The sequence below is a fragment of the Dasypus novemcinctus genome, chromosome 15 (assembly GCF_030445035.2).
Source record: "Dasypus novemcinctus isolate mDasNov1 chromosome 15, mDasNov1.1.hap2, whole genome shotgun sequence".
NCBI lineage: Eukaryota > Metazoa > Chordata > Mammalia > Cingulata > Dasypodidae > Dasypus > Dasypus novemcinctus.
Window position 1 is genome coordinate 12,359,768 of NC_080687.1, and position 26,244 is coordinate 12,386,011.

The 26,244-nt window shown below is 40.9% G+C and overlaps 1 protein-coding gene across 4 annotated transcripts in view; it reads right to left on the reverse strand.

The window, feature by feature from the left end:
* WASF3 (WASP family member 3) overlaps positions 1 to 26,244 on the reverse strand; it is a 119,154-nt gene that overhangs the window by 47,280 nt on the left and 45,630 nt on the right. For 2 of the 4 annotated variants that reach the window (XM_058277031.1, XM_058277034.1), the window contains exon 2: positions 16,591 to 16,670. The gene's annotated coding sequence lies outside the window, so the exon portion shown is untranslated. The remainder of the gene's footprint in view (positions 1 to 16,590; positions 16,671 to 26,244) is intronic. The other 2 variants (XM_058277035.1, XM_058277032.1) reach the window with 1 other exon arrangement.

The following is a 26,244-nucleotide window of genomic DNA, read 5'->3' on the forward strand; positions in this document are numbered from 1 at the left end:
CTTTTCCTGGCTTCTTATAGATTAACTGTGCTTGATAATGCCATTTTATCTCCACTATTGGCTTATTCACTTTTTTTTCAATCCCCCTCCCTTGTGGCTTTTTGCATGCTGTCCACGCTGTGTCCATTCGCTGTGCATTCTTCTGTGTATTTATTTATTTTATTTCCCCTCCTCCCTTGCGGCTTACTTGCTGTCTCTTCTCTGTGTCCATTCGTCGCACGCTCCTCTGTGTTCTTGCTTGTCTCCCTCTTTTGTTGCATCACCTTGCTGAGTCAGCGCTCTGCAGTGCCTGAGGGCCAGGTGCTCTGCAGCATGTGGGCGAGCCTGCCTTCACAAGGAGGCCCCGGGATGTGAACCCAGGTAGATGGGGACCCAACTAATTGAGCCACAGCCACTAACCCTCACTTCTTTTAATGCTTGCTTTAGGGCTTATATTATATATCTCTAACTTATCATAGTCTGCTTCATGCTCAGTATGAAAATCTTAGAACTTTAGAATAGTATATTTCTATTTCCTTCTCTCTCTCATGCTGTCATTTGTCATTTATTTTACTTCTTATGCTACAAACCCTCAATGTAGTATTAAAAGTAAAGAAAACTATGACTTTTATATTTATCCTCATTTTTACCATTTCAGGGTCTTTTCATTTCTCTGTGTAGATCCAAAGTTTCATCTGGAACTCATTCTCTTGCAGAACTTTCTTTAACACTCCTTAGAGTGCAGATGTCCTGGCATGAATTTGTTCAGCTTTTGTCTGTCTATAAAAGTCTTCATTTTGTCTTTATTTCTGGTTATAGCACTATGAATTGACAGCGTCTGGGGGTGGGCAGGGGAAGGTAGGAGGTATTTTGGTTCTTTCTGATGTCACGCCCACTGTCTGGCAACTTTCATAGTCTCTGACAAGTCTGCCGTTATTCTTATCTTTGCATCCGGATTTGTAATGTTTCTTTTTACTCTGGATTCCTGTAAGAACCTTCTCTTTACCTTTGGTATTTGAGTACCTTGGTTTAGCATTTCTAGAATTTGGGGGAGTGGTTCCCCATTTTTAAATCCTAGTTGGAGTTAGCTGAGATTCTTGGATCTGTGTTTTCTTGTCTTTGGAACATTTGGAAAATTCTCAGCGATTATCCCTTTAAGCACTTCTGCCTAATATGCTCTCTCTTTTCCTTCTGGGTTTCCAAATATATGTATGTTGGACTACTGATACTGTTCCACAGCTCTTGGATGGTCCCTCTTTTTCTGTCTCCCTTCCTCTTCTTTTTCATGTTCCATTTTCTTTCTTCTATTTATGCTTCATTTTATGTTTTTTATGTTCTATTGATTTAGCTTCAAAGAGTTGATTCTTTACTCAGCTATGTCCAATCTGCTGACAATTCTGATGTACCATGTTTTACATTTCCAGCATTTTCCATTTAACTCTTTTATTAAAAAAAAGTTTCCTTCTCTCTGCTGAGATTCCCCTAGGCTCATACATATTATTCACTTTTCCACTAGATACATTAACACACTCATCATTATTTTAAAATTCTTGTCTGATAATTCCCACACTTAGGTTATCTCTGTCTGTTTCTGTTGATTGCTTTATCTCTTGACAATGAGTCATTCTTTTTTGCATCCCCTCCCTCACCGTGTTTTTTTTCCTCATAACTTTTTACTGATAGAATAGCAGAGACAGCAGACAACAGTGTTTATATCTGGAAATGGGGTTGCAAGGTCTTTGATAGGGCCATTACTATGAGGGATTGAGTCAATTTCAATTGCTGAGATAGGTTTGTGGCTACTGTTTTTCAATACATCAAAAGCATCAAAATCTACTAGCAATGGGCTTAGTGTGGGGTTTGGGAATGTCAGAAGATTTTTCTCAGAGCTCCTGATCCACTCCAAGCTTTCAACAGTCGCTTCAAATTTGCATCATAAAGGTGCTCTCCCTCTACACTCAACCATTCTAGCAGATGACTGCCATTACTTTTTACTAGGTGTTAGGCTCATTGTACAATCAGGGAAAGTTCTCAGTTTTGCTGGTCCAGTCTAAATTTAGGAAAGAGCTCTCCACCTGGGCCTCAGAATGGGACCTTTTCAGCATTTATGCCTCTCTTCCCCATGGAAGCTAAATTCTGCCTTGTATTTGTACAGGCATGAGAGAATTGTCCCTTGCCCCAGAAGAAGCAGGTCTTTGCTTTATATTAGTGAAAAGTCACAGACCCAAGAGGATGTCCTGCTTTTGCTACTATCCTTCACTCCAGAAGCAGAGGAGCTTCTCTGGTTCCAGAGGACAAGAAGAAGGATTTCCTACCCCCATGCCAGAAGTCAAAAGTCTTTGTCTAGGCCCTGTGGAGTGGAGCTTGCCCATTTCCTGTCCCTAGAAACTTTCATTTCATATGTGAGCAGGGCCAGGGAAGCACTGTGCCTCTCCCAGACTAGCAACTGGTCACTTCCAACATGGCTGTGACATCAAGGGGGGCTCTGTCTAGACCCTAGACTTGTCCTGAAACTTTCTTAGAAGCACCCAGTGCTGTGGCAAAGAGCTGTGAGTGCAAACTCTCCTATGTAGTGCTCCCAGTATTCTAAAGTGATGTGCTAACCCACATCCAACCTTTCAAACTCATTAAAATTGCAGCTGATTTCTTCTTATGCAGTTCTTTGGTGATAATTTGCTTCTTCTGTGTTCTGCTAAATGTGAAACTACTCAAGTATGCTGCTTCTCCTCAGGGGTTCTTCACTATTTGGAATTCAAGAAAGTTACTATTTTCTTGTGGAATCACTGGCTTTGCCTCTTTGATACGATGAAAGCTTTGTTCTCTTGTTATGTTTTACATTCCAACTGAAGAGATGCTCTTCATCATCACAGTAAGAACAAGAACAGCATATTAGCATCTTCTCTAGTTAAGATTTTAAACTGCTAACTATATCCACAAAGATAAAAAGACAGTAACCTGACAATCTTGATAAATGAACATCTGAGTGTGCTCTAAGTATTTGTGTGTGATGACCTCCAAAGGAGTAAACTATTTTGGAAAGAAACAATTATTCTACCATGCTAGGACAGACAATAGCTTTCACGTATAGAACATACTGTAATTAAATTGAAATCCACAACTGTGATCATTACCAGTTTCTACTGCAATTGCAGAAAGGGCTGATGGGATTCACAACAACTTATATTAATGTCACTAAGTCCTTACTACATATTTTAAACTATATTACTGGGTGTACTAGTTAAGTGCACAAAATTGACTGAACAGATTTTGTGATACGGCTTCTTTCTCTTCTAGGCAGCCAAAAAGACCATCCGGTGAGTTTGGGGAGCATCGACAGTTTGTAGAACCTGACAGAGTTAATGATTCTGCCCTTTCTATTCTTGATGGGCTGGTAACCTTTGCTCTGATTGGTGTATGCCAGGTAATTATGAATGCAGTGCATTGCAGAGCTACATCATGCGGTAACGGCTATATTACATGTCCACAACTAATGTGTGTATACTGCTGGTGTTTGGCTTTTTGATCAGGTCTACTTGTGTAGACTTTTGCCCCTCAGCATAAAAGTGATATGAGCAAAAGAGGTCCCCTCCCCGTGTTCAAAGAGCATGATGCAGCCCAAGCCCTTCCTCTGGCTTCACCTCACTCCCTGCTCCCTTTTTATTTAGTAGGACATGAGTTCTGTCTGCTTAGCTCAGATTTATGTCACCCTGCTAGTAGTCGAGTGCCTGCTGACATTTCCCAAAAGAGATTTACTAGTATTATATGTCCACAGCTAAAGGAAGAGCCTGAGGTTCCTAACTCCTAATCTATTACACACCTTCCAGAGCCAGACTAGCTTACCTCCTCTTTTTAGTTAAGCATAAGATAAAAGCGGTGATTTCAGGGGGGCAGAAAGACTGCATAGTATTTAATCAATGGTATTTCACTGTGATAAATGTTTGCATTTTGTTTTTTAAAGCACAGTCTGTGTGCTTCTGTATGATGACAGACAAGACGACATCATGAACCCAGTACTGGATTAGGAAATGAGCAGTGTGGGTTCTAGTCTCAGTTCTGCCACTAATGCTGCATGCTCCTGTGACAGTTTCTTCATCAAGGTGGGCCACAGTTTCTTCTTTTGAAAAGCAGACTTGTTCTCTCAGTTTCCTTCCAGCTATGGTATGCTTCATTTCTTTCAGCTTGGCTTTCAGAAACTACCACATTGGATTCACTCACTCTCTGAACATATAGTGAGGTTTTTTTTTAATGCTCTGGCCAGGAGAAATGCAAAAAAGTAAACAGAAAAATAACAAAGCAAAATTCCTTTTCTTAAGGAATTAATGACTTGGTGAGAGACAGACATAAATAAAGCCACAATACAGATTAAGGAAAATGTAGGAGCGATTTGGAAACAGACAGACAGAACAGATGTCTGAGGTACAGCTTGGACTTACTAGTGAGTTTGCTTTTGGTCAACTACCAACAGTAGAGTTTTCATGCCTGGAAAATTAAAAGACCACTAGAAAAACTCTGTTTTTGGAAAGTGGGGCAGGACAATTGTGCACAGCAGTCCCTGCAGCACTTCACCTGGCACACAGAAGCTGCTCAATGTCTGTGAGTGGAAGAATGGAGCATTTATTCACAGCTTAGAAGTAGCTCTCCATTACTTTTTAAAAATCAGTGGGTCTTTTCTAAATAAATACCCTCAACAATTTAATCATAAATAGCCTAGAAAAAAGCAGATTTATGACTGTGTAATAACATAATGCTATATGGGACACTTTTGTCATGTTCCTATTTTTGGAGGCATTTCTGGGATAAGAAGTGATCATTTGTCTTTTGTGGGTCACACAGTGGCACCTAAAGACACTTCAGGTGAAACCTAGTACCTGGTTCTGAGAAGGCAGAGATTGGATTTCCAGGTCAAGATTTCTCTCCGCCAAGGTCTAGACCCTTGGCTCCTATCTTGTAGTCTCTGCTGTGGGAAGAAACCTCAGCAAGTAAAAGTGAAGAAATATCTATCACGAGTGGGAATACAGAGAATCAAAGTGGGAAACTTGGTAAAGAACAATCACCAAGTAAAGAATGATCCCTCCAGCTCTTTTCCCAGTCCTCCTCTCCTGGGTATCACAGGGGCTCTCCTCTAGAACTTACCACCGTTTCTAGGTCTCCATTTTAGATTGATTTTTATGCTCTGTGTGGGTTATGTCCACCTTAGTTTGGATTTTTTTTTTTCAATTTAAATAAATTACTATGCTCCAATTAAATGTGAGACATTTTTAAAATATATTCATATTTTATTTCCAAGTCCCCTTATGGTATGCTTGGTATGTCCATATAACCAAACAGTCAGCAAACTTGGGATTACAGAATACATATTATATTTGAACCTATATCTGCTTTAAATTCCTTTGTTGTCTGTAAATATTTTATTCTGATCCAGTTACTAACCCAGGAATCTCAGAGATGCTTTCACTAGGAATTATTTTCCTTCCCTGTTTTGACCAGCCAGACAAAACCAGCTATTTAATAAAATAACTTATTTTAGATAAATAGAACCTTGGAGATCTAGACACGGTCTTCATTTTACAGTCAGAGACCAAGACCCAGACAATCACGGAGATTTGCTCAGGGCCAAGCAGACACGAGAATCTCCACCCCTGCCTTCTGCAGTGCTCTGCCCACCACACCTCCATCCGTAAGCCCAGGCTCCTTCACTCTGTCTCACCAGGGCAGAAAGGCAGCCGAGCTGGAGAAAACTGTCTGCCTCAGTATCCAGGTGGTCCCTGACTTCTGTGTATTCTCCTTCCCTTCATCCCCACAGCCCCTCCCCATGTTTACTGGTCAAAGCACCTGACCATCTGCCTTGAGTGGTAGGCTCTGACTTTTACGGCTTTTTAAAAGGAAGGGATTGGTCTATATCTCCTAAACTCTACTTGTCTTAAAAAAGTGTATTATCTTACCAAGTAGCTGATTTGCCTGGCCCCTCGACCTCAATCCTTCCCTGTTGTCGACTGTGTGCGAAAGCTTACTTTGCGTTGTACTCTCGATGTACATGGCTTTTTGTGGCATGACTGGGCTTTGAGTAACCTTTGAATGGACAGAGATATTTATCTCATATCCTACCTCCCAGGCCAGGAAAGCATTCTGGCCAGGTCACTGCGGACCATAATTTAGTATGATACCTGGTAACAAATCTCACTTTGTATCTGCCAGGAGGTTGTGTCCATAAGACTCTCAGGTGAGTATATGCCTAGTTGGAGACAGAAGTGGTGTTGTGTGTGAATAAGCCAAGGAAAACTATAACTCAACATAGTCTCTGACACAAGGAAAAAGAACTGTCTCCACTTCCTCGGATTGGGATTAGATGTAGTTTACTCTTTTTAGGCCTTAGCACATACTAAGTTTATTTCTCAACTAAAATGTGACATTTATACAAACTAGGATGCGTATGTGTGTACATAATACACATGTGTGTTTTAGCTCATTTATAGAAAATCATTTCAAAAGCTATATAATTTGAACTGGAGGACTGAGGAAATAAACGAATTTAAGTGAGGAGAATAAAGCGAATACCTAGTTACCTAGTCTAGAGCTTCCAAAATGATCCTACCCCACCCCCAAAAAAAGAGTAAAATGAAAGAAGCCTCCCAAAGTTGAAAGACAGCAGGACCAGAGCGAAGGAAGATGCCATGGCCCTGAAACAAGACAAGGAGAGTAGTGGTCATACGCGTGTGGCTGGAAATCCTACTGGAAAGATACAGCCATCATGTAAGAGAAATGCAACCACCAAGAGGTAAAAAGATGCCTGCCTTGTCAGAAATCAGGAGATGAAAACAATGATGAAATGCTATTCACTGTGGCAGACAGGCAAAAATTCAAGTTTGGTTCTGTCAGGTACTGCAAAGGTTGCATAAACTTGTAAATTGGAACAAAATTGCCCTTCCAAAGGGCTATACCAAATAAAGCTAAGAGCATGCATACCAGGACCTACCATTTCCACTTACTATTCTGAGAAAAACACTCTCATTTGTGTACAAGAATGCTTACTGCAGCACTGTTTGCCATAGTGAACAGCTGCAGATGTCTAACAATAGAGGAAAGACAACTATTAAAAGCAATGCATTAAGTATATATGAGGAAGCGGACGTGGCTCAAGCAAATGGGCTCCCATCTACCATATGGGAGGTCCAGGGTTTGATTCCCAGGGCCTCCTGGCGAAGGAGGTGAATTTAAGGTGGAGAATTAGGATGCAGCATTCACACAGGCATGCAGGGGACAGCTAGCGGAAGGGCTGCATTTGGGAGCAGGTCAGGAAAGCTCAGCTTTAGGGAGCCTTTGGAGAAATTTTTAGCACCCTTCCTGACCCACTCCACAGGATACTTTGGAGCCTGTCAGCACCTGCTTCCCGAGACCCTGGTCAGGTTTTGGCTGGGAAAGATGGAACTGGGAAAATTCTCCCCAGGGTGACCCTCCTTCCCAGAATTTGCCTTCCAGACAAAACTGTGCATAGTGCATTTGCCTTTAGAAGACCTTCCTGCTAGGAGGGCTGAAGCTCAAGAAAATCTTTGTCTTATGACCAGCTGGTTACAAAACCACAAAACACATCCCAGGGAATAAATCCCAGAGTGAACATTTTAAATTATTAAAATGTACAGTGTACAAGAGTACAAGACAAAAAAACAGGAAATGATGTCCTAGGCAAAGGAAGAGGATAAAAATGTAGAAAGAAACCACTGAAGAAGACGAGAACATGGACATACCAAAGAAAGTATTTTTAAAATGATATTAAAAATGCTTAAGGAGATGATGGGAAGTAGAGAAACAGAACTACAGATTATCAGGAAACAATGAATGAATAATATGAGCATAAACATAAAAAAAGAAATTTTAAAAAGGAACCAAATAGTACTGGAGCTGAAGATCAGAATAACTGAAATTTTTAAAAAAGCCCAGGGAGGGTTTCTAGAGCAGAATGGAGCTGGCAGAAGAAGGAATCAGTGAATTTGAAGTCAAGACACTTGAAATGAGTCAGGCTGAGAAGACAGAAAAAAATATATTAAAAACAAAAATAGCTATAGGAGACCATCAAGTGCACCAATATACACCTATGGGAGTCCTAGAAGAAGGAGAGAAAGGGGCAGAAGGAATAATCAAAGAAATAATGACAGAGAACTTCCAAACTTAGCAGAATATGAGAATATATACATCCAAGAAGCTAGAGAACACTAAACAGGATAAAAATGAGAAAAATACACCCCGTGCAAAAGACAAGAAGAAAGTTCTAAAAGCTTCAAGAGAAAAGCAACATGTTACATACAAGGGAAAATAAATGGTCTGTGTTCATGGTCTGAAAGACTAAATATTGTTAAAAAGCCAATACTACCCAAAGCAATGAATAGATTCAATGCAATCCCAAGCAAAATTTTAAAATTTTTTGCAGAAATGGAAAAGCCAATCAACAAATTTATATCAAAGGGTAAGGGGCCCTAAATAGTTAAAGCCATCCTGAAAACGTAGAACGAAGTTGGAGGATTCACGCTTCCTGATCTTAAAACTTCTTATAAAGCCACAGTAATCAAAATAGCATGGAACTCGCACAAGGACATACTTAAGTTCAGAAATCAATCCTCACATTTATGGTCAATTGATTTTTGACAAGGTAGTGAAGAACACTTGAATGGGAAAGAAGTTTCTTCAACAAATTGATCTCCAATTGAAAAAACAAAAAAACTAGGAGAACTCCTACACCTCCACCTCACACCATATATACAAAAGTCAACTCAAAATGAAATGAAGGCCTTAATGTAAGAGCTAGAATTACCAAGCTCTAAGAAGAAAACATTATGGAAGCATCTTCAGGACCTCATATTAGACGATGGTTTCTTAGACTTTACACCCAAAGCACAAACAACAAAAGAAAAAAATAGATAAATGGGACCTCATCTAAATTAAAAACTTTTGGGCCTCAAAAGACTTTATCATGAAAGTAAAACAATAATTTACACAAGGGCAGAAAATATTTGGAAGTCACATATTTGATAAAGGATTAATATCCAGCATATATACAGAAATTCTTTAACAACAAAAAGACAAACAACCCAATTTAAAAATGGGCAAAAGACTTGAACCAAAATCTCTCCAAAAAAGATACACAAATGACCTGAAAGCACATGAAAAGGTGTTTAACATCATTAGCCATGAGGGAAATGCAAACCAAAACCACAATGAGATACCATTTTACATCTCTTAGAATGGCTATCATGTAAAAAACGTAAGTGTTGGAGAGGATGCCGAGAAAGAGAAATACGTACTCATTGCTGGTGGGAATATAAAATGGTACAGCTGCTGTGAAAGAAGTTTCGTGGTTTCTCAGAAAGCTAAGTATAGAACTACCTATGTGACCTGGCAATCCCACCGCTAGGTAAATGCCCAAAAAAAGGAAAGCAGGGACTCAAACAGTTATTAGCACACCAAAGTTCACAGCAATATTATTCACAATAGCCAAAAAATGAAGCAACCCAAGTGTCCATCAACTGATGAATGGTTAAACAAAACAGGGTCTATCCATACAATGGAATAGAATTCAGCTGTAAAAAAAAGAATGAAGTTCCAATACATGCAACAATATGGATGAAACCTGAAGACATCAAGGTGAATGAAATAAGCCAGAGACAAAAGGTCAAATATTTTTAATGATCTCACTGATTTAAAACAATTAGAGTAAACAAACTCACAGAGTCAGAAACTAGAATAGAGGTTACCAGGGGGCAGTGTAGAAAAAGGGAATAGGATGTTAAGGCTTAAAATGTACAGGGTTTCTAGTAGGAATAATGGAAATGTTTTGGTAACAGATGGGGTGGTGATAGTAGCACAACATTGTGAATGCAATTAACAGCACTGATATATATATCCGAATAAGAGTAAATGCAGAATTGTTAAACTGTATATATGGTAGCAGAATAATTTTTTTTTTTAATCCATGGAACTGTACTATAGAAACGGTGAACCCTAAGTTAAACCGCGGTCTTTAATTAATAGTACAATTATAAAAAGTGCTATCATCAATCATAACAAAAGTTCCACAGCAATGCAAGGTACTGGTGGTGGGTGGTATATGGGAATCTTGTATTTTATGCATGATTGTTCTATAAACCTACAAATTCTCTAATAAAAGGGAAAAAAACCATAAATGCTACCTGATGAATTTAAAGTATTTAACTGCCTCTCTTTTCACTCTAATTGGGTAGGAAGAGGAAGAAGCCATTCATCAGCACCACGGCCATGCTAAAATACCGTTGTGATGACTATGAAAAGCTCATAAGCTCTTTATGCAATATTGTGATCATTTTATTTAACCCATATTAAGTGTTAAGTCAATGCCCTTTAAATAAAAGCAAAAAAACTGTTAGCACTGTATTTAAGGTACCATAAAATCATCACCTACAAAAATTTTACAAACAAAATTTTAAATTTAGCTAAAGCTGCATTATTCTCAAAACATAAAATGCATCAATAAGCACTCAGAAGCTAAAACTATTAAGTGTATTTCACTTGCTACAGAGATATGACTTTCTGAAATATGATTTATTGAAAGAATACAAGAAATTCTTTATGTACTCAGTATCTGTTATTACCTATGACCCCTCAAGATTCAATTCTCAAAAATTTCAACTGTTTTGTTACTTGTTTTTTTGTTTCTTGTTTTTTCTTTTCTTTTCTTATTAATTTAGTTAGCCATAAATTAAAAGTATTATGAAAATTAGTTAGCATCTCCTTTTGTTTAGATTTTTGATTGATTTATTTAGATTTGTTTAGATTGAAGAGATTTTTCTCTTCCTTAGTCATCTCTATCAGTTATTTGAGACTGGCAGTTTCCAAAAAATTACAAAGGAAAACCCAAGATATATTAAAAACAAATTTAAATTCCTAAGGGAAACAATAAGTGATAAAATACAAAATTAGATGATTTGTCAATTGTGTAAGAAAATCACTGTCACCATACCCTAAATTAACAAGTTGAATCATATAAAATTGGCATGTTTGTTGTTCAAACATTGGCAATTTCATATCAATGGACCTCATAAAATAGGATATGGTTAAAACAGCAGTAAAGCTGTGTAATCCAACTGCTCCCCGGTTTACGTGCCACTAACCTTGGTTTCTTAAAACAAGAAACATCTTGGGAAGCGGATGTGGCTCAAGCAATTGAGCTCCTGTTCACCATATGGAGGACCTGGGTTCATTCCCCAGCACCTCCTGCTAAAAGAAGAAAAAAAGCATCCCAGACCGGCGCGGAGAGGTGCAGGTCCCCATGACGTGAAGCGACACACCAAGAAGACAATGACACAGCCATATAGAAAACAAAAAACAAAAACATCTTGATGGCAATATTTCTAGCAACTAGAAACTACGCTTACAAAAGATAAATTAAATGGTTATTCTAGTTAAAAATTTCCAGTTGTCTGAGCCAGGAAAGTAGGAAGAGAAATAAGTAAAATATCTCAAAATTGGCCTCAAAACATCCATGGCTGACATCCAAATAGCTCCATTCTTCTGAACAGATATTTCAACAAGTAAACCATGATCACCACCAAAAATGACCAGTCAAGATTCCTAGGTAACTTTATACAGAAAAACAATTAAAAAACCCCACAAGGAAACAAACACAAAGTCCCAAAGGTCATGGTGGTAAACAGATTAAATGATGGGAAATTGAAGAGCTAGGCATTTTACATACATGTCATCTGAGTCTCACTACAACTTCAAAGATTATTATATTCCACCATCACCCCCACCCCATTTAACAGATAAAGAAACCAGGGCTCAAGAAGGTTAAGTAACCTACCCAAAATGACATTAACAAATATAAGAACTTCTATTTTCTGCAATATTTCCTTACATTTATATGTATACTTTATTACACGAACAATCCCTGTTTACAAGGAAAAAGAAAAAATAGTCATCCACCCTCCCAACACCTATAGAAATAGCCTTGCCAACACCCTTGTGTGTCTTTTCATGCCTTTTCTAAGAACTTACACTCAAAGCCAGTTCCGTGAGATGTCAGTCTTAAAATGTTTCTGCATCAAAGCTCCGCTGCTGGCTCACCATTTCAGTGTCTGCAGTCCGCAAGATGCTTTGTGTGCTATTCCTAATGCTTCCCACAGCTCCTTAGATTACCTTCCTTTTACAGATGAGGAAACTGAGGCTCAAGGATCTAAGTGGATTCAGAGGCTTTTTTTTTCCCCCTTCCCCTTTCCCCCAAGTTGTCTGCTCCCTGTGTCCATTCGCTGTGTGATCTTCTGTGACAGCTCCCATCCGTATCAGCGGCACAGGGAATCTGTTTCTTTTTGTTGCATCATCTTGTTGTGTCAGCTCTCCATGTGTGCAGAGCGGCACCATTCTCGGGCAGGCTGCACTTTTTCGTGCTGGGCAGCTCTCCTTATGGGGTGCACTCCTTGCGCGTGGGACTCCCCTACGTGGGGGACACCCCTGCGTGGCAGGGCACTCCTTGCGCGCATCAGCACTGCGCATGGGCCAGCTCCACACGGGTCAAGGAGGCCCGGGGTTTGAACCTTGGACCTCCCATGTGGTAGACGGACGCCCTATCCATTTGGCCACGTCCGCTTCCCTGGATTCAGAGGTTTAAACCTGTATGTTTTTAGGATTTGAACCCAAGATTATCTATTTAAACTCCTGTGGTACCCCAACAAAAGACATGTTCTTAATCTTAATCTTCCTGTGCATGTGGACCCATTGTAAACAGGGTCCTTTGAAGACAATGAATTTATCACTCTCTAAAAGGATCTGAGAAGACGTGGTCAAACTGAATCAAGGTGGGCCTTAATCTGTGTTACTGGAGACCTCAAAAAAAAAAAAAAAAAAAAAGCCAGTAGTCAGAGACAAAGATAGAAAAGCCAGAAGTCAGCAGTGACCAGAAGAGAGATGCAAGCAGAGCAAGTGTCACATGACAGAGGACTGCCGGGATGCTACACACCCCGGGAGAAAGCAAACCTTGCCGACACCTGGATGTTGGACTTCTGGTCCTCAAAACCATGAGATGATAATTCCTCTTGCTTTAGCCAACCACTGTGATATCTGTCACAGCTGTTCTGCCAAACTAAGACAACTCCTAAGACCACACTGCCTCAACTACATCACTCTGCCATACCCAGTACTCAGCACCAAATGCACCACCGGTATGTTCAGTAACACGCCATTGCAACAGAAATGCACACAATTGTTTAACAATACAGTCACTTAAATTTGGAAGCACCCTACTCAGGCTCTGAAACGCTTTCATTGCAAGGGACTTAGAAAGGATTCTGGCAAAACCACATGAAGCCACTGCCTCGTGACTTAACTATCAACAAGAGCTGGATCTGTAATTTAAGATTTCCTCAACTTCCATGCCCATGACCTTTTCTCTAAACTGTCACTCATCATAAAAATAACCAAATATGTGAAAATTATTGAACAGAAATCAATAGGCATATCGGCTCATACTGTTATATTAAAAATCTCAATTTACTTTTAACTCATCCAAAGCTACATGATAGCTATAATGTGTCTAACAAATAATAATTTTGTTTGCCCTCTTAGAATTTAGGAGGCCATCTAAACATTGTGAGGTGGTTAACTTCACCTGTCAGACTGGCTGAGTTATGGTGTCCAGTTTGGTTAAGCACGCACTGGCCTGACTGTTACTGTGAAGGTATTTCATGAATTTAAATCATTAGTCAGTTGAATGAATCCATGGCTGATGACATCTACAATCAACAAAGGAGACTGCCTTCAGCAATGAGAAAAGAATCAGCCAATCAGTTGAAGACCTTAAAGGGAAAACTGATGAATTCAGCTATCAGAAAAAAAGAATTTCTATCTCTATTTCACCCAGCCAGATTCTCCTGGAGAAGTCATCAAAACCTTCATCAGCAGTCCCAGCTTGTGGCCGGCCCTAAAGAATTCAGACTTGCCAACCCCCACGAATGGGAACCATTTCCTATAATAAACTGTAAAATATTTACACCCATATATATCTTGCCAGTTTTGTTTCTCTGGAGAACTCTAACACACATTGTTTCAGATGGGCCTTTGCTTTAAATTTAAAAAATCAGAAGCTATTTAATAAAGCTTAAACCAACACATAACACAACATTTAGTACCACATGCAGCTTTCCTGGTTATATCAGCAAAAACAAGAAAATGCTGAACTAAAACTTTCCCAACAGACTTTTAACTTTAAAGAAAACAGAAACTTAAAACACACAAGTGATATAAATGGTGTTTTTATTATTTTAGATCATAACCCCCAAAACCAAAGTGTAGTAGATACTGTGTGCGGACATTCGACATTTATTCCCATCTCCCTGTACCACAGAGGATGGAAGTCTAAAACCGACATTTGTCAGGCTCCCTTGCTATGAGAATGCTGAATGTGACCGACTCCTTCTTTCCCTATCTATACGTCCTCTCATTTCCTTTTCTTGCCTTACTTCACGGGCTGGAACCTCAGAACATATTTCAACAGGAACGGTGAGAGTGACATCCCCTGCCCTGTTCTGGATCTTAGGGGAAAACACCTAGCCTTTCACCAATAATTATGATATTAGCTATGAGTTTTTTCTTAGATACCTTTTATCAAGTTGGGGGTGCTCCCTTAGATGCCTACATTTCTGAGAGTTTTCCTTCTATTCCTATTTTTCTGAGAGTCTTTATCATGAATGAAGGACAAATACTGTTAAATACTTTCCTGAATCTATGGAGATGTATGAGTTCATTTATATGCTGTTGTTTCATCTGCTGATACTGTAAATTACATTGGTTTTCAAGTGTATTCCTGGAATAAATGACACTTCTGCATGATATATTATTCTTTTTTTATATACTGGATTCAATTTGCTAATATTTTCTTAGATAATATCTTTGTCTGTTAATATGAGCCTCATAAAATAAGCATTCCTTCCCTTCTATTTTCTCAAAGAGTTTTGTGGACTGAGTATTATTTCTTATTTAATAGACTGGTAGAATTGACCAGTAAGGTCAATGGGCTTGGGAGTTTTCTTTGTGGGAAATTCAATTTCTTTAATAGATAAATTATTCAGGTTATCCATTTCTTCTTGAGTGAGGTATGACAGTTTTGTGTCTTTCATGGAATTTGTCCATTTACCTAAGTTATCAAATGTATGACATAAAGTGGTTTAGAATATTGCTTTTATTATCCTTTTACATTCATATCTGTAGAATATGGCCCCTTATCTGGTATTAGGAATTTCTCTCATGCCTTTTGTTTTGTTTTGTCTTCCTAATTAGCCAAGCTATGAATGAATCAATTTCATTGTTTTTTTTTTTTTTAAGTTTTGGGCTTATTGATTTTTTCATTTTGTTTTTCTGTTTTCAATTTCATTGATTTCTACTCATATCTTTATTATCTCATTCCTCTGCTTTTACTGGGTTTAATTTGTTCTTCTTTTTCTGATTCCTTAAGGTAAAAGTTTGGATTACTCTTTCAAAACCTTTGTTTCCTATCATAAATATTTACCACTATAAATTCCCCCACTGAAGTACATCTTTAGGTACATACCATAAATTTTGATAAGCTGTGTTTTCATTTTCATTCAATTAAAAATATTTTCTAATTTCCCTTTGACCTCTTCTTTGATCCAGTTGTTGTTTTTTTAGAATGTGACATTTAATTTCCAAGTATATAGGGATTTTCTAAATATGTGATAGAGATTTCTAGCTTAATTCCACTGTGGTCAGAAAAGGGATATATTCCTCAAAAATTATTTGTAAAATTAAGGTACAGGAATGAAATTCAATTTTCCTGTGGTAAATTAACATAATGATATGCCCAAAGTCAAGATCAAGATCAAGTCTTCCAGCTTTTGGTATAGTATCCTTTCCTCTACTTTGCATACTCTCCATATCATCTCAAAACTAAACGAATTTTGCTATTTCCTCTTCCCACCAAAAATAAAAAGGGAAAAAGAAAGAGGGACAACTCTACATAAACCATCTCATTTGATTTGTACAACTCTATGAAATAGGTGAAAGAGAGCATTTTGCACAAGGAAAGTGAAGGTCAAAGGAATTACTTGTTCTACTAGTCTCCCCTGTCTCTTTACTAATCAATTATCCCTCAAAGATAGAGAAATATAGATCATTTAAATCCACAAATAATTCAAAATCTCATTCCAACCACTGTTGGAATCACTATCACCTCAGTTCAGAGTAAGTTATCATAAAACCAACTAAGTGTGAGTTTTATGATGTTGACATCCCATACTCATTCATTAGGAAGATTTAGATAATAAGGAACTGGTTGGACAAAAGTAAATAAAAAAGCAAATGGGCAAAAATACAGGGAGGAAAAATGAGAGCTCAGTTTAATAAATCATAAACTAGCTAGTCAAATATTTTTTCACACAAAAAATTAATATGAAATTAATGTTTCATTTTATTCTCTTTGAAAGTCTTGAACTGTTGATTAGGATCTACAGCTCTAAAATAGAATCTGCTGTTTATATTTACATATGCAGGTTTCTACTATTTTATTTGAAACTATAATTCCAAACTATAACATTATAGAAATTAAACAACTTTGAGTGATAAAAGGCACACTCTTACCGTATAATCTTTGACTTACAGGTTGCAGAAATTTTCCTCAGTTAGCATCGCTACTTTGATTCAGATATCCGCAGTAACAGCTACCATAATTAAAACAAAAAGAAAAAAAAATATTGGTTAGAAAAGTGCATTCAAGTCTTTAAGTTCCACATTTCAATGATTTCATCACGAGAGTTCTCATCCCAAAACTAGTTTTTAATTAGTGTAAGCAAGGAGCTAATAAAGTATGTGAATTCCTCTATAATTCTAACTACTACCCTAGAATAAGTTCTGAAATAATCTTCAAGGAATCATAGTAAATAATAGCCAAAAGGCAGAAAAGCAAAAAAGTACATTATAGGCATATTCAAGTTAACTACTTTGTCCATTTATTCAATGATGACACATACATTTTAGATTTTGTTACTATATACAGAATGAATTAAATCTAGTACAGGCCATTCATATAAGAACTATACCAGATAAAAGAGCATTTATATTAATTTTTTCTACAATACTTCATTATAAAATAGACATGATATTTATGATACTTATGAAAGTCAACCATGGTGTCCTTGAAAAGCACAGGCAAAGAAAAGTGTCTTAAAAATATTAGTCTATTCTCTAATCAAGAAGTCCTCCTTTAATTATCTTAAGGAGATGGGAATACATTATTTTTGAAGCTCTGATTTGGTGAGAAATAACCTGTCCTTCACTCTGTACTTCGTTTAATCCTTCAACTTTATGTACATAGTCTTAAGTACATTAAAATACAATGTGGGGAGCTGATGTGACTCAGTGGTTGAGCACCAGCTTCCCATTTACAAGGTCCAGGATTCAATCCCTGCCCCAGTACCTAAAAAAAAAAAAGGCATCAGCTTCCCCCATTAGGCTCTGTGTATCCAAAGACAGGTAGCTTAGTTTATTTCTCTATATCCTTACCACCCCAAAGAAAAACTTATCATAATAAATGCTCACTAAATATTTGTTCAACTGGACATTTGCATTTTGCCATGTACTTTTATTGTGGGATATATAACCACTAAAAGAAATGTGTTTCTGAATAAATTAAGTCCCTAAAAATTTCCGACTGCCTTAAAAAACTACTGTCTCTAAAAGGCAGCCAAGATCTTTAGCATCAGGGAAGTTAGAGGCTGGCCCACAGCGCCACCAGGTCTGCTCCTGTTGTGTGGACTGCAAGGAGCCGGGTGAAGACAAAGACCTTTTCAGGGAAAAGGCCACAGAAAGGAAAGATGAAGAAAAAGAATGAAGAAAACCTACATAAACGTGTCCATGTTAAAGGTTTTTCATTTATAACTTTAGAAAACATATTGTTCTTCCTGTCAGTGATAAAAACCTGGCTTATTGTAATTTAAATGAAAGGTAGATTTCTGCCATTTTCACGACAGAAGAAAAGCAATCTCCAGGCTACTAAAAAGAACCATCTGGTCACATACAAAGTGTATGTAGGCCAAGGTTTTGAGAAGCTACACAGGTAAGGCTGCTGCCATGCTTTTGAAAGCATTAGAAAATATAGGAGTATTATTCAGTTATACTCAGTTTATACATGTCCTACTATTTTGCTTATTTAAAATGGAAAGCAGGGCATAATTTTCTCTCTCTTCCTTGGGAAGAGCTGTACAGCATGCTGTCGATTATGCAAAGGAAAAAGAAAAATTGAGATTTTCTTCTATAACTGGCATAAGGGGTCACCTAATCTCCAAATACAGAAAATTATCCCTGGGTTTTAGATTATCCAAGCCAAATTTTACCTCTACCAGACTACCTTACTTCCATGACTTTGAAAGTAACCAGCACTACACACTTTACTTTAGAGAGGACTGATATCTAGCTCACTACGCATATGTCAAGGAAAGGGTCTGATATCATAAGGTGTTTTCTCAACCATTCGTGTTTAGGGATTCTTTAGGATATACAATTACTAATTTTCCCATTTCTGTGAAAGGCTAGGAACTATTATTTTTGCTATAGTTATCATTTGGTAAATGCTTTACTCAGAATTAAGCATACATTTAATTTAATCCTCATAAGGTAGATAGTATCTCTGTCTAAAACTTAACAAAACTGAAGTTCAGAAGGTGACTTTCCAGGAAGTGGATGGGACTCAAGCCACTGGGCTCCCACCTACCACATGGGAAGTCCATGGTTTGGTTCCCGGTGCCTCCTAAAGAAGACAGTGAGCTGGTGTGATGGGCAGGCATGGCAAGCTGACATAACAAGATGACACAAGAGGAAGAACATAATGATAGAAACAGCAAAGCAGGGAGGAGAGGTGCCCAGTGCCTCCTAAAGAAGGTGAACAAAACAGTGAGTTGATGTGATGGGCAAGCGTAGCAAGCTGATGCAACAAGGATGCAAGAAGACACACAAGAAGAAAAACACATTGAGAGACACAACAAAGGAGGGAACGGAGGTGGCTCAAGCGATTAGTACCCCCCTCCCACATCAGAGGTCCTGGGTTCAGTTCCCAGTGCCTCCTAAAGAAACAAAGAAGACAACAGACATAGCAAGTGTAAACAACAAGGGGGTGGAGAGAAGTAAATAAGTAAAAATAAATATTTAAAATATATATATAAGTGCAAGGGCAAAGACCAGTGAAGAAGGATGGTCAAATGATGGGCCCTTAATACTGATGACTGTGCTTATGAGCCTGTGTGCTTGAAATTTCAACTTGGTCTAGAGCTGCAGAGTGCCTAAGAGTTATCTCCTGAAAGCCTCCATGTGCTCAACTGTGACCACTCTCTAAGTCAAACTCAGCATGTAAATGCATTACCTGTCCCCCAAGCATGGGACATGACTCTCAGAGATGAGCCTCCCTGGTGCCAAGGGATTACTACCAAGCACCAGCTGGTGATGCAACTAGAAAAAAGACCTTGAATAAAAGGGGGATATGGTAAAGATAAATGAGTTTCTTTGCCTGACTTCAAAATGAGTCAGGAGGTCATCAGAATCTCAGAGACACCCAAAGCAGATACAACCAAGGTAGTGGTGCTCCTGAGAGCTATGGAGACACCCAGGTCCTATGGTCATGGCAGATGGTGCTGGAGCTCAGTGCCTTGCCAATACGCCCTACAGTGGGATTTGTGCTCCTGAATATGATGGAGTTGGACTCATATGTGACTTCTCTATACATGCCTCTTCTGTCACTTTTACTGAACCTGTGGTTGGCACTGGGGTTGGTGAGCGCTCAGGAGACTTGAATCTCTGGACTATCCATGTGCCACCTGGGCCCTGAGTCTCAGCAGAGTTTTAACACCTACTCTCCGGTTTGTTGGACTTACCCAGGTCAGCTAAAAGGGAGGTGAGGATGGTCAACCACCACACCAGGGCACCAAGAGAGTCTACAATTTCAAGCAGAAGAATCCCATCCATCAGCCATGTGGGATCTAAGCCTTCCCTCAATTTAGAGGTAGAGTAGACATCGCCATCCCAGAGTCCTCAGGATGGAGGAATAAAATATGGATTAGACTGGACTTACTAGTATTCTACTTTAGAATTACTGTGACTCTAACAATGGAAGAAACTGTATCATTGATGTGGAGACAGTGGCCATGGGAGTTGCTGAGGGCAGGGAGAGAGAAGAAGAGGTGTGATATGCCGGCATTTTCAGGACTTGGAGTTGTCCTGAATGATACTGCCGGGACAGATGCAGGACATCATATATCCTGCCATAACCCACTGAATGGACTGGGAGAGAGTGTAAACTACAACGTAAACTATAATCCATGCTGTTTAGCAGTGTTCCAAAATGTATTCACCAAATGCGAAGAATGTGCCACACTGATGAAAGAGGTTGTTGATGTGGGAGGAGTAGGGTGGAGGGAGCGGGGGTATATGGGAACCTCATATTTTTTAATGTAACATTTTGTGTGGTCCATGTATCTTTAAAAAAAAGATAAAAGTTCCATTTACAGTTGCATTAAAAAAAAAAAACAATATACTTAAGAATACTTCATCCCTATATTCTGAAAACTATGAAACATTGCTTAGAGAAAAGATGACCTGAAGAAATGGAGATATACCATTCTCATAGACTGGAAAGCTTAATATTGTTAAGATGTCAATATTCCTCAAATTGAACTACAGATTCAATGCAATGCTAATCAAAATCCCAACAGGCTTTTTTTTTTGGTAGAAATTGACAAACCCATTCTAAAATTTATATGGAAATACAAAGGACTTATAATGTCAAAGCAATCTTCAAATAGACAAATTTGAGGGACTTATAGTACCTGACTTTGAGATTTACCTTCAAGCTATGGTAATCAAGATGGGTTCTTTGGGGAAGTGGACTTGGCCGACTTTGAGATTTACCTTCAAGCTATGGTAATCAAGATGGGCTCTTTGGGGAAGTGGACTTGGCCCAGTGGTTAGGGCATCCGTCTACCATATGGGAGGTCCGAGGTTCAAACCCTGGGCCTCCTTGACCCATGTGGAGCTGGCCCATGCGCAGTGCTGATGTGTGCAAGGAGTGCCGTGCCACGCAGGGGTGCCCCCGCGTAGGGGAGCCCCACGGGGCACAAGGAGTGCAAGGAGTGCACCCTGTAAGGAGAGCCGCCGGCGTGAAAGAAAATGCAGCCTGCCCAGGAATGGTGCCGCACACACGGAGAGCTGACACAACAAGATGACGCAACAAAAAGAAACACAGATTCCCGTGCCACTGACAACAACAGAAGCGGACAAAGAAGAACATGCAGCAAATAGTCACAGAGAACAGACAACTGGGGTGGGGGGAGGGGCTGGGGGGGAAGGGGAGAGAAATAAATAAATCTTAAAAAAAAAAAGATGGGCTCTTTAAGAAAAATAAAAATAAAAAAGAATTTTTAGAAATATATACATATATATGTATGTATGTGTATATATATATATATATATGGACTGCACATCAATTTAAAAAAAAAAAGAAGGTGACTTTTACAGGATCACAACAGCTTAGGAAGAGGCAAGGTCAGGATAAGTCTGACTCAAAGTCACACTTCTTAACAGCCATGTCAGCCTGCCCCCTTTTGGACAGGTACGTGCGTATTTTTCTTTCCCAACTGAGCTCCTAGCATTTCTAACACAAGTAGGGTCCACTAAGATCTTGAAGAATGAGCTGCCTCTGAGAAGCTATGTGTGTAGTCCACTTCTACAGGGGAAAGCCCATCTTTGGCACCTCTGTCGGGAGACGTCCTATCAGCACCCACAGTGGAGCCTGTTTACCTGCACCACCGTAATCTAAACCCTGTTTCTGCGCCATGGCTCAGCTCCGAGTGGTGCTGGTAATGTCCTCCGGCTACACCCAGTCTAGGAGCACCCTCCTATAACTTCCTACCTCTGGGCTGTGGCCCTGGAGCTCCCTCTGCCCGGAATGGCTTACCTGGCCGGTATCTAAATCACCCCAGCCCTCGGAAGGCAACCCAAGACAGCCTCCTTCAGCAGCCCATCAGTCCATCGATCTGCTCAGTTAGCACCTACTGACAGTGCTTCCTGGAGTCAGGCACTTGTGTCCCTACCCTGGAAGGACCAAGGCTCAATCCTCAGCCCCAGGAATGGCTCGGCCCAACAGAAGGAAAGCCAGACCAACAGGCAGGTACAGTCAGCGTGCTCAAGGCACTCACAGAGGGGCAAGCAAGGCGCTGAGAGAACGCAGGGGGCCGCGGGGAAGGGGCCTCAGGACCATTAATGCCCGGGCCTTAATCTAGATCAGGGGTTCTTTAAGGAGTCCATGAGCTTCAACTGAAATTCAAAAAAGACATTATTCTTGTGAGGATGAGTTGGTCTGGGTGTGATTTTTTTTTTTTTAATAAAGTTTTGTTCCCTCTTAATAATTCTTAAATACACAACTTGCTTCATAACACACAGCTGAAATGTTTGCCCTTCTTTGGGGCAGGGAGGGGAGGGACAGTGGTGCCTATATATGCTTTCAGCAAACTCAAAACATGTATCAGGAAAAAAAAAAAAAGGAATGATCTCCTAAGCTAAATAAATCAGAGGCCAATACCTCCTCCAGGTGTGGCTTTTTCTTTCATATTATCACCCATTGCAGGACATTCATTTAGTCTACATAGGATTTCCCCAATGAAGATATATAAAATATCATCTCTAAGTTGTAATAGATTTGTAATGAAAACTTATATAGCAATGAAAGCTGTTTTGTAATACACAACCATTTCCTACCCTAACTGTCCCTGCCACACAAGTCTAGTAAGAAGGTCCATGGTGCACCCGCCCCGGCACCCACCTGGAAAGGAAGGGGTGGCGGCGTCCGCTGACCTGCTGCCCAGAGCAGCTGCAGCCCCACCCTCTCCCAGAGCAGTCATGGGAAGAAACAGATCACTGAAACCAGAAGTCCAAGTTTCTAACTGGCAACTCACATCAACCCCAAGGGGTTGTAAAATCATCTAGGTCATTTCAGATGCTCTATGAAAAACTTCACTTTCCTCTTATAATTTAAAGACTGCGCACATTACAACAGTGCATTAGTGATACAAGTTGTAAAATACTTTTCCATTCCTTTGGATTTTGCCTACGATGGTTTTGCATCAGTCACCACAGGTAGACTAAGTGAGCTTTGCTTCTTTGTGTGGTGTTTTAAAGTGCAACTGGGTCTCAGAGTAGATTAATACCCCCTTTTTATCACTATAGTTAGCTAAACACTTTCCAGGCAGTACACTCAAAACAGGATTTGCTGTCAGACCCACCCAGAGTGAGCTGAGGACAAGGTCACGGAGGCCTGTGGGCCAGAAGTCCTAGTGTCTGGTAATGTGGCGAGCAGTGAGCGGAGTCCTGGCTGGAGGCGCAAGGCCCGCGGCGCCAGCCGGGAAACCTCCGTGATGTGACTGCGCAGCCCCCTCCTCGGACCTCGGCAGGGCCATCCCGGCGGGGGCAGGTAGCTAAGTGGGTTTTCCAGGGGCCTGGTACTGGGCACAGTGACCAGGCGGGGGCCTGCTGGCATGGCCGGTCCCAGCCGCCACGCCCCTGGTGACCCCGCTGCCCCCGGGCGGGGATGGCGCAGGGCACAGCGAGGCCGGCACGGGTTCCGCTGCACCCCCGTGGTGTGGGGGATGACGTGCGAGGGCTGCCAGCAGGGGCTGCGTGTGCGCATGCCCCGCCGTGCGCGGGCTCCCTGGGGTAGGCGCTTTGCACGGGCACACGGCGGCCCGGCAGGGCTGGGGGAGGAGGCGTGCGGTGGCAGCGCTCCCTGGCGGGGGAGCAGGGCACTTTGTGAGGTGTGCCCGGGGCGCAGCCTGTTTGGAAGGAAGGACTTGCCCCTGGGGAATGCTGCGGGGCCCAGCAGGGAGCCAGCGGGATAACCAGTCCCTCTGGCGTTTGCATGGGGAACCCCAGAAGAGCCAGGGCTACAAAGAGGATTCACGATGTCAAGAACAGGCCTGGGCGATCGGCCTGTGGCCCGGAGGGCGGCTCCACGCGGGCAGGGCTGCGGGGCTGCCCACGACCGCCACTCCGCCGCCTCTAAATTCAAATAATCCACAGTCTAGTGAGCACCTGCTGAGGGGTCCGTGGTTTTCACCTGACTGGAGAAGGGGTCCGTGGAAGAAAAAAGGTTAAGAAGCCCTGATTTGGATGAAAGATGATGAAGACCTAAGCCAAGACAGGGTTCAAGTTTTTAACGGGAACAAACGTGGACGACGTGGGACTTGTGGCCCAAGTGGTGGGAAAGGGGCTCTGAGAGCCCGAGTCCAGGCACCTGCGAGGCGGCGGCGGGGGGCTTCCTGCGGGGAGGAAGTGCTCCTCAGCTCCACTGCCAGCCTGCAGCCTGCGCCCGCGTGGCTCTCAGGACCTGAAAACCCGGCTAGCATGACTGAGGAGCCGGGTTTTTTGTTTTATTTCATTTTGTGTTCCTTTAAATAGCAACAACTAATAGCTTCTGGAATGGTCAGGGCAGTGTTAAGGTTTCGGGCTTGAGGTACTGGCTTGAAGGTAAGAAGCACTCTCTGAGAAAAGAAATATTAAGGTGAAAAGCATACAGACGCTCATGCATTTGCTGACTGAACAAATCAGTGCAGAGAGGGACAAACCCAGCGACCTTTAAGGACCACTCCTCCTCCTAGAAGCATGTTTCCCCTAAAAGGCTTATCATTAGTTCAGATGCGCCCACCAGGAATGGGGTGGCCTTAATCCTATACGGCTGCAGTCCTTATGAGCCGAGGAAGCTGGACACAGAGAAAGACGGCACAGGAAGAAGCCGGAAGTCAACAGAAGCAGAGGAGAAAGAAGACACCGCCACGTGCACTGCCAGGTGACTGAAAAGCCGAGGACCAAGGACCGACGGCCCAGCACGCCAGTCCTCAGGGAGAAAGCATTGGCTCGCTGGTGCTCCCGGTTCAGGCTTTTCCTGGCCTCAAACCTGTAAGCCAGTAAGTTCCAGCTGGTTAAACCAACTCATTTCAGGGTATTTGTTTTAGCAGCAGGGTTTGGGTTCCAAACAACACGCTTAGCATGGCAGCATCAAAATGCATTCATGCTGCCTCCAGGTTTCAGTCTCATTCTTAAAATGACACAACTACATTAAAAGTCCTTGTGTCATTCAGTTAAAAAAAAAAAAAGGCAAAAGAAAAACTGTATCGTAATACCATGGCAAGTCACAATTTAAGGAATAATCACAAACCAAGGATAATCAAGCCAGATGAATGATCATCTAGGAAAATAGGCTTTTACCAAAAAATAAGGGGTGGGGGGGAGGGAGGATCATACAGCCTTAACATGAACAGCAACAAGAGTTCAATACAGGGCAGCGGACTTGGCCCAGTGGTTAGGGCATTCACCTACCACATGGGAGGTACCTACCACATTCAAACCCAGGGCCTCCTTGACCCGTGTGGAGCTGACCCATGCACAGTGCTGATGTGCACAAGGAGGGCCCTGCCACGCAGGGTTGTCCCCACGTAGGGGTGCGCCCCATAAGGAGAGCCACCCAGCGCGAAAGAAAGTGCAGCCTGCCCAGGAATGGTGCCGCACACACGGAGAGCTGACACAACAAGATGATGCAACAAAAAGAAAAACACAGTTTCCTATGCCGCTGACAACAACAGAAGCGGACAAAGAAGACGCAGCAAATAGACACAGAGAACAGACAACTGGGGTGGGGGGGAAGGGGAGAGAAATAAATTTTTAAAAATCTTTTAAAAAAAAAAGGGAGTTCAGGACATTTCTAATACATTACAGAACTAAATTAGATTCACCATCTAAGCAGTTCAATTTACATTTAGTTTACATTCCTCTGATGAGAGACATGACTGAATTTATCTCATGAAATATCCAATTTTGTTCCATAGGGCAATTTGAAAGGTCAATAATAATAAAGTTTTCTGTAGTAATAAGCCCTTTAATCTTAGTTACCCATGGCATCCAAAGTCAATATAAAATAAATAATTCTGTGATATGAAACTGTTTCACCTGAGAACAGGTTGTATCTAAATGACTCATTGATCTGCCGATATTATCCTAATCTGATTGTATTAGGACTGGTTTACTATTTTGGTCCTGGCCATCTCTCTTAAGCCTCCAAATTCCAGCTTCCCAGAAATCAGAAGCTGGCATACATAGAACACACATACGTTTCAGATGACACCTCTGTTTCCCCCACTTCATTTCCTAGTGCTTCCTCCTTAACCAGGATCAAATTCTAAAGTCCTCTTTCCACATCCATCT